General features: G+C 37.8%; 2 pseudogenes; both read right to left on the bottom strand.

Moving 5' to 3' along the window:
* Nucleotides 1–284: 284 nt before the first annotated feature.
* LOC132601419 (uncharacterized protein OsI_027940-like) lies at nucleotides 285–969 on the bottom strand (annotated as a pseudogene).
* A 3,202-nt stretch (nucleotides 970–4,171) lies between these two features.
* LOC132601418 (uncharacterized protein OsI_027940-like) lies at nucleotides 4,172–4,844 on the bottom strand (annotated as a pseudogene).
* Nucleotides 4,845–10,279: the final 5,435 nt, after the last annotated feature.

Genomic DNA, 10,279 nt, shown 5'->3' with positions numbered 1-10,279 from the left:
TTTTTGGTTGTACAGCATACATAGCAGCCTCATCGTCTTTCTCAGTTGTGTGTATATATATTTTGGGGGTGTGTGTGCCCAATTCTAACGAGATAGTGAGCATATATATATCTATATATATATTACGGCCTCACCGGCTTATTGGTATTGTCTGTGTTGAGGTAGGCCTTATCAGAGTTTCAGATTTAGAGTGGTTCGCTCGGGCCTAGTTTGGCACCGAGTGCCGGTCACGCCGCTCCATATTTGGGGCGTGAAAAGACCTTGGCTGAGCTTCTTCTTCTTCCTTATGCAGCCTCACCTTCAGCCTTCCTGCTAATGTCTACGCCTTTAAGTTTAGCTTCTACCCTCTCTGAAGCTTTAGATGAAGCCTGTGTCACTTCTTGCTCTTCATCATCGCTATCATCATAGTCGTCCCCCATATCACCCCCCATTCCACCAATCATCTAAGCCATATCACCCATTCTACCCATCATGCCACCCATTCCGCCCATTACACCCATCATTGAATCCATCTAAACACCACCCATTCAACCCACTATTGAAGACATATCACCACCTCCCATTCCACCAAATTTCGTGAAATACATTCCATTCATATCCATTTTTCCAGGACCAGCATCAGGTTCGTCATCTTCATCCACCCATTTGTCCCAATCTACTTTCACATAATGTGGTGCTTTCCCGTCTCCACACATTAATTTGTTCCACCAATTTAGTTATACTTTTTTAAAAATATAGATATACTTCTCGAGTCATTACTTATTTAAGCTTGCTCTCCTCAACATTAACTTTATACTAGAGCTCTAGTTTTAATTCGTAGAGATGGTCTTCTGCCCCACCAGTAGAAGAGAGGTTAAAAACTCCTTCTAGCTCCATGTTTACTTTTGGATCTTTTGCATCAGGTAATATCACTGTGAGATACACCACATCAGGCCTCTGTGCCCACTTGACTTCTGGATGGAGGCTCATGTTTGAATTTAGGGTCTGGGTTGAGCAGATGAATCCAACATTAATATGACTTATATCGTATGTACTTTCATTGTGTGTGGCACGCGTGCAATTCACATGCGACGTAGGTGTCCCAGTATAGTTCCTTAAACATACTTATACTCTTAATTGGTATATAATTATTTGAACATTATATAGTACTAATTGGTTTTATTTTTAAATGAGCAAGACTCATTATAGATAAAAATATCTACCTCATTGATTGTTCACGAGGATCTTCCGAATAATTTAACAGATTTCCCCAATAAAGTATTGTACTTTTAACACCAATAGTAACATTGACACATCTTAGAAAAAATGGCAACTCAGATAACTTTTCCGGCGTACAAAATCTATATCTAATATATGTAATACATTTTATCTTTCTTTTATGATGGGTAATACTATAAGCATTAGCTTAACTTATTTAAAAGCAAGCAAAAAAAGAAAAGGAAAATGGCTTGGAGGATATAGGGAAGTGTCAGAACATTTGGAGAAAGAAAGAGAGATAGGGATAAAGAATAACAAAGAGAAGAAAAAAAACTAATAGAAAAATAAATTATTAAGAAAGTATAATTAAGTATAATATATTGTCATCCACTTAGAATGTGACATATGTACAATTGGGATAATTTTTAGTTATAGTTTTCTCTCCCTCACGCTTTCTATAAATTGGTAACTCTTTCTTCCCACGTCACCCGTGAAGGGGTTATATGTTTCGCTTCAGACTAGAATATGGGGGTGTACAAACACCCGTAAAGTTAAAACGCTAAATTGAGTTTTGCGGACAAGTTTTGCGGAGGGTGTGCCATTTTCCTATGACTTATATCACCTGTACTATTTGTCACGTGTGGTACACGTGTCCAAAAATGATTCATTAAAAGTACTTATACTCTAAATTGGGATAATATTATTTGAATAATATATATTATTTATCACTTTGATTGCTAAATTGGTAAGATCCAACTTAAAATAAATACTTCATTGATTGTTCATAAGGATCTTCCGAATCACTTTAGAGATTTCTCCGATGAAGTTTTGTTTTTTTACAACAATATAAACAGTGACTCGTTTTTGGTAAAACATTTGATGTCTTCCTTTGTATAGTAGAAAAAATAATTAAATGAATTGAGGACATAAGAAAAGGCAACATAGTAGAGGAACTCAATAGTATATTAGTGAGTATGGAAATGTCCCACTCCCTTCCTAATGATTTAGTTATGGAGATCATCCCGTGCTTCACATTGATATTTGCAGTTCAAGGTGAAGTTCTAACCATAAATTATAATGGTAGGATTTCTAATTCTTGAATTTCTCAATCATTGTGACTACATAATCTATACATCAAATGGTTTATTCAGAAAATTCCACAAAATCTCTGTAAACCCTATCCCAACCATGAATTGTGAGATGACTTCATGGTATGTCAATTACTTTTGGCCTCATTCAAGGGTCTGATTCTGTTTGATTTTTAAAAGATTAGCATTTACTGTATTTTAACCATTTCAGTTTACTTTTCTGCTTTAAATATTTATGATCTTATATAATGCAGTTTTAATATGTTTTTTCAGTCGAACTTTAAGAAATAGTACAAAACCCAACATTTTAGACCATAGAAGTATGTCTTCCAACTCATGTGGATGAAAATGGTAATATTGTCCCTCGCAACAAACGCCCATGCGCGATAAGCTTCTTTACTTTCTTGAATTGAACGGTACGACTTATAACAATGTCACTCTTGTGAATAGCTGAAAGCAAGCCAATGGATCTCTACATCAATGTCTACTATTTATACTCTCAAGAGCTTGGCTGAGCTTCCTCTTCTTCCATATGCAGCCTTGCCTTCTACCTTGCTGCTGATGTCTGCTCCTTTAGGTTTCATATCTACCGTCTTTGTAGCTTTAGATGAATCCTTTGTCACTTCTAAAGTTTATCCCCCAAATCACCTCCCATTACACCCATCATGCCACACATTCCGCCATTATTCCACCCCTTCCTTCCATTACACCCATCATTGAAGCCATATCACCACTACCCATTCCACCCATCATTGAAGCCGTATCATCAGACTAGAATATGCGGGATACAAACACCCGTAAAGTTAAAATGGTAAATTGAGATTTGCGGGGTGGGGGGGGGGGGTGTTCCTTTTTCCTATGACTTACATCACTTGTACTATTTATTGCGTGTGGCACACGTGTCCAAAAATGATTCATTAAAAGTACTTATTCTCTAAATTGCGATAATATTATTTGAATAATATATATTATTTATCACTTTGATTTCTAAATTGGTAAGATCCAACTTAAAATAAATACTTCATTGATTGTTCATAAGGATCTTCCGAATCACTTTAGAGATTTCTCCGATGAAGTTTTGTTTTTTTACAACAATATAAATAGTGACTCGCTTTTGGTAAAACATTTGATGTCTTCCTTTGTAGAATAGAAAAAAATAATTGAACGAATTGAGGACACAAGAAAAGGCAACGTAGTAGAGGAACTCAATAGTATATTAGTGAGTATGGAAATGTTCCACTCCCTTCCTGATGATTTAGTTGTCGAGATCATCCCGCGCTTGACATTGATGTTTGCAGTTCAAGGTGAAGTTCTAACCATGAATTATAATGGTAGGATTTCTAATTCTTGAATTTCTCAATCAGTGTTACAACGTAATCTATACATCAAATGGTTTATTCAGAAAATTCCACAAAATCTCTGTAAACCCTATCTCAACCATGTATTGTGAGATGACTTTATGGTATGTCAATTACTTTTGGCCTCATTCAAGGGTCTGATTCTGTTGGATTTTAAAAAAAATCGCATTTACTGTATTTGAACAATTTCAGTTTACTTTTCTACTTTAAATATTTATGATATTATATAATGAAGCTTTAATATATATTTTTTCAGTCGAACTTTAAAAAATAGTACAAAACCCAACATTTTAGACCATAGAAGTATGTTTTCCACCTCATGTGCATGGAAATGATAATATTGTCCCTCGCAACAAACGCCCATGCGCGATAAGGTTCTTAACTTTCTTGAATTGAACGGGACGACTTATAACCATGTCACTCTTGTGAATAGCTGAAAGCAAGCCAATGGATCTGTACATCAATATCTACTATTATGCACTCAAGAGCTTGGCTGAGCTTCCTCTTCTTCCTTATGCAGCCTTGCTTCTACCTTGCTGCTGATGTCTGCTCCTTTAGGTTCACATCTACCGTCTTTATAGCTTTAGATGAATTCTTTGTCACTTCTTGCTCTTCATCGTCGCTATCATCAAGTTCATCCCCCATATCACCTCTCATTCCACCCATCATGCCACCAATTCCGCCATTATTCCACCCATTCCTTCCATTACACCCATCATTGAAGCCATATCACCACCACCCATTCCACCCACCATTGAAGCCATATCACTGCCTCCCATTCTACCAAAGTTTGAGAAATCCATTCCATTCATATCCATATTGCCAGGACTAGCAGCAAGTTCATCATCCTCATCCACCCACTTGTCCCAATCTATCAACTTGTCCCAATCTACTTTCACACAATGTGGTGTTTACCCGTTTCCACACAATAATTTGTTCCACCATTTTGGATATGCTTTTTAGAAAATGCAAAATATACTTCTCATGCCAGTAATTATTTAATTTTGCTCTCCTCGACATTAACTTTATCCTAGAGCTCTAGTTTCAATTTGTACAGATGGTCTCCTGCCCCACCAGTAGAACAGAAGTTAAAAACTCCTAGCTCCAAGTTTACTTTTAGATCTTTTGCCTCTGGTAATATCACAGTGAGATACACCACATCAGGCCTCTGTGCCCACTTGACTTCTGGATGGACGCTCATGTTTGAATTTAGTGTCTGGGCTGAGCAGATGAATGCAACATTAATATGGCTTATATTGTATGTACTATATGTTGTGTGCGACACGCGTGCAATGCACATGCGACATGCGTGTCCCAATATAGTTCCTTAAACATAGTTATACTGTTAATTGGCATATAATTATTTGAACAATATATATTACTAATTGGTTTTATTTTTGAATGAGCAAGATTCATCATAGATAAAAATACCTACCTCATTGATTGTTCATGAGGATCTTCCGAATAATTTATGAGATTTCCCTAATACAGTATTGTACTTATAACACCAATATTAACACTGACACATTTTTAGAAAAAATGGCAACTCGAATAACTTTTCAGGTGAACAAAATCCATATCTAATACATGTAATACATTTTATCTTTCTTTTATGATGGGTAATACTATAAGCATTAGCATAACTTATTTACAAGAAAGCAAAAAAGAAAAAGAAAGTGGCTTAGAGGATATAGGGAATCGTCGGAACATCTGGAGAAAGAAAGAGAGAGGGAGCGAAAAGGGAGAAAGAATAACAAAGAGAAAAGAAGAAAAGAAAAAAAGAAACCACTAAGGAAAAATAAATTATTAAGAAACCATAATTTAGTATAATATATTCTCATCTAATTAGAAGATGACATATGTACAATTGGTGATTATTTTTAGTGTTACTTTTCTCTCCCACACGCTTTTCATAAATTGATAACAGTTTCCTCCCACGTCACCCGTCTAGGGGGTATATGTTTCACTTAAGACTAGAATATAGGGTGTACATAAACACCGGCAAAGTTAAAAAGCTAAATTGAGTATTGCGGACAAGTTTTCCAGGGAGGGAGGGGGCTTATGCCTTTTCCCTATTACTTATATCACCTGTACTATTTGTCGCGTGTGACACACGTCTCAAAAAATGATTCAGTAAAAGTACTTATATTAAAAATTGGGATAAAATTATTTCAACAATAAATATTATTTATCGTTTTGATTTCTAAATGGGTAAGACCCATTATATGTTAAAATATCTACTTCATTGATTGTTCATGTGCATCATCCCAATCACTTCAGAGATTTCTCCGAATCACTTCAGAGATTTCTCCGAAGTAGTTTTATTTTTTTGCATCAACATAAACAGTGACTCATTTTAGGTAGAATATTTGATGTCTTCCTTTGTAGACTAGAAAAAATAATTGAACAAATTGTGCACATGAGAAAAGGCAACATAGTAGAGGAACTCAACAGTATATTAGAGAGTATGGAAATGTGCCACCCCCTGCCTGATGATTTAGTTGTGGAGGTCATCCCACGCATGACTTTGAATTTTGCAGTTCAAGGTAAATTTTTAAACATGAATCATAATGGTAGGATTTCTAATTCTTGAATTTGTCAATCAATGTTACAACATAATCTATACGTCAAATGGTTTATTCAGAAAATTCCACAAAATCTCTGTAAACCCTATCCCAACCACTTGTGAGATAACTTTAGAGTATGTCATTGAATTTTGACCTCATTCAAGGGTCTGATTCTCTTTGATTTTTTAAAAAATAGCATTTACTGTTTTTGAACAATTTCGGTTTACTTTTTCTGTGACATCTCAAACATTTCAGATTTGTTGCCTTGTGAGTAGACTAATGCAAGCTTAAGGTGAATAAGAAATCCATACGAGATTAAGGAAAGTATTAGATAGCTTAAAGTGCATACCATAAGATTTTGAAGTCATATGAATATGTGAAATTTAGTTCGTTAAAGGAAGTGAAATGTAAGTCGCTTTGGAAAGGTTTTCACTATAATTGAGCTAATATTTATTTAGTAATGTCTTGAGAGGCTACTATAGGGCCTATTGTATTGTTAATGAAGTGTTATATAAGTGCCAAGAAGGTTCCACAAGGATTGGAGGTCAATCAAATCAACGAAAACAATTTTTGGAAAAGATGGTTTATACGACCACTTATATGGTCCGTATAACTTTATACGGTCCCTATAAGGGTCCGTATAATAGTTACAGTGAAGGGTCTTCACTAGTGATATTATACGGTCACTTATACGGACCGTATAAGTGTCCGTATAAATCCCGTCGGGCAGCTTTATTTTCTTGTTTTAAATAGATGACCCAAGTTCTATTTTTCATTTTCCATCTTCTCCACAACTCTTGAGATCTCTAGAATATTACACACACCATATCAACACAAATCCAAGAGACATTAAAGATCAAGAAGCAAGAATCAAGATATCCATGTATTAGAAGTCCTGCTAGGGTTAGTAGACTTCAAGAATTCTTTGGGTATTGAAGCTAGGGTTTTCATATAAGTTGATAACTTGCTCCAAAGCTCATTCTTATGAGGTAAAAGGTTAGTTTTCATGCTTATCTCATGTTATTAATAATGCTTAGTCGTTGAATAACTTGGGTGAAAGGAGAAAGTAGAAGATAAGGTCCAAATGTAGATTTCATGATGTGTGTGAGTAGAAAACTAACTTGAGTCATGATTCTTAGTATGTTATGGACATAATCTTGCTATGAAGGGTATTAATGGTGACAAGGAAGTGTTGTATAAAATTTTGCAAAGGGTGGATGTGAAGTTGTTGATGTAAGTTGAATGTGAGAATGAACTTTGAAACTTAATTGAATACGACTACTTGATTATGATGTTGTGGGTGTTATTATGGTTGTTTAGGAGTTATTTTGCGATATGCTGGAAGTCGATCAAATAGGGGAAATGCTGCCCAATTTTTGTTAGTTCATGAGTTGTTCTAGATTGAATTTAAGAATGTCTCTAAGACTTAACCATGGTATGAATCCTTTTAAACGTAGATTTCTCAAGCTTGGCCAGTGAACGTTAAGTAGTTAAGACGACAAAGAGGTATGTAAGGCTAACCCTTCTTTCTTCAGGCATGATCCCATCGTTGTATACGTTTATATGAATTCCATATTGTCTTCCAAGATGACTTCATTCTTAGAATCACTAAGGCTCATGATTCTTGATAATCACTAAGCATGATTATTAAGAACACCGAGCTTATATGGCTGGGTATGATATCGATCGCGCGCGCACCGCTGCAATTGGGTACGGATAACACTGAGCCTTGATAGGGCCAGGTACGTATAACACAGAACCATGTCATGGTCGGGTACGTAAGACACCGAACCTCTATGGTCAGGTATGATACTACTATAGGTATAAATGTATGAAATGGAAGGTTCCCATTAGAAAGAGGGTAAGTAAATACGATGAACGATGCTAGAGGTATAAATGGCTCTATCCTCCCATGACTCTTCTATCTTATGTTATTTCTCATGCTTCTATTATGCCATTGATTATGCTTTATATACTCAGTACATTATTCGTACTGACGTCCTTTTGTTTGCGGATGCTGCATCATGCCCGTAGATGGACAGGGAGATAGACTTGATCCTTAGGCTGCTTATCCAGAGATGGCTTAGAGGAGCTCTATTTGATCCGGAGCTGCAGCTGTGGGTACTATTCTTTTGTGTATATATGGGCATGGCGGGGCCCTATCCTGTCCTTATGATGATGTTTCATACTCTTCTTAGAGGCTCGTAGACAGTCATGTATAGTAGTTGTCTTAAGCCTCATCGGCTTGTGTATACGTATATGGGTGTAGTTGTTGACGTTGATATAAAAGTGTTTTAGCCATTGGAAATGGTATTATTGAGCCACAGAGTTCGTTGATAAGCCATATGGCTCACCTAGATATGAATGTGAATATACGATGAGAGGTGCCCGGTGGGTTAGCTCCGGGTGCCCATCATGGCCCTCCTGTTGGCTCGTGACAAAAGTGGTATCAGAGCAGTTTCGTCCAAAGGTGTGTCAACGAGCCGTGTCCAGTAGAGTCTTGTTTATGGGTGTGTTGAGCGCCACACTTATAAACAGGAGGTTGCGGGCATTTTAGGAATGAATGACCTTTTTTCATGGTAAGATCGTACGATAGAGCCATGACAACAGAATTTCTTTTCCTTTAGCCGTGTGTTATGTATTTCAGAAATGCCTGTAAAAAGGAATGCTACGGCATCCCAAAAGGGCAAGACAGTGATAGAAAAACGGGTTTAAAGAGTACCGCCAACGGTTATAGAGGAAGGTAAGTCCCAGAATGCGACTCAATCTCAGTCCTCTCACTTGTTTCCTATTTCTGAGAAGCATGAGGGAGTCTTAGCCCTCGCTTCAGCACCCTCAACTCCTCCACTAGAGGTTTTGGGCCAAGAGATGAAAGAGGCCATTCAATTTCTAACTCAGTTATTCACCGTTCAGGCCCAGCGGCAGGGTATGGGTCATGGTGATAGGGCGGTTAGTTCAAGAGCTCGTGACTTTATTAGCTAGAACCCTCTGGAGTTCTTCGGGTCAAAGCCGGATGAGGACCCCCAAAACTTTATTGATGGAATGTCGAGGACACTTCGGTTAATGCATGCTTCTGACGTCGAATCGGTAGAGGTAGCATCATATAGATTGCAGGACGTTTTTGTCTATTGGTATACGGTTTGGTTGTTGATGCTTTCCTTCGACATTACTTGCCCCCTGAGGTTCGGCGGGCTAGAGCCGATAAGTTCTTGAATCTTAGGTAAGGAAGCATGAGTGCTTTAGTGTATAGTCTCCTCTTTAATTCGTTGGCTAGGTATGCTCTAGCCATGGTAGCGGATATGGGTAATCAAGTGCACCAATTTGTGAGTGGCTTAGGGCTACATTTAATGGATAAGTGCTTGAATGTGTCCCTTCTAGACAATATGGATATTTCTCACATTCAAGACCACGCCCAGAATTTGGAGGAAAGCCAACAACCACAAAGAGGTGAGCGTAAGCTTGACAGAGGTTATACCAAGAGAGCTAGATCTTCAGGTCTGACTAGTGTGTTTAGGGGAGGGAAAAAATAGCAGGTTTCAAGGCATTCAGGCCATTCTATGACTAGTGCACCTCTACAGTATACGGGCCAAAGGTTTGATAGATCTACTCACTCCAGGCCGAGTCAGAGTTTTAAAGCTTCAGGATCTCAAAATAGAGGCGACTCAGGTCAGATGAGCCTCCCATGCCACGATGTTCCCAGTGAGGGAAGTTGCATCGGGACCAGTGTCGATTAGGTTCAGATGTTTGCTATGCATACGGTCAGCCAGGCCATATCATGCGTGACTGCCCCTCGATTGGTGGTAGGGGTAGGATTCAGCCTTCAGGATCGGCAGCCGGGTCTCATCATCTATACACTCTCTGGGGCAAGGATCATATGCGTCGGTTAGCCATGGTAGAGGTAAAGGAGCAGTTCTAGTGGTCCTCAGTACCGTATTTATGCATTGGCTGGGCGACAGGATCATGAGCCTTCCCCTGATGTCGTCACAGATATATTATCGGTATGTTCTCTTGATGTATATGCATTGATAGATATTGGTTCCACATTGTCATATGTTACTCCATATATTGC

Source organism: Lycium barbarum, chromosome 7 (genome assembly GCF_019175385.1).
Source record: "Lycium barbarum isolate Lr01 chromosome 7, ASM1917538v2, whole genome shotgun sequence".
NCBI lineage: Eukaryota > Viridiplantae > Streptophyta > Magnoliopsida > Solanales > Solanaceae > Lycium > Lycium barbarum.
This window is presented reverse-complemented; position numbering and strand designations above follow the sequence as displayed.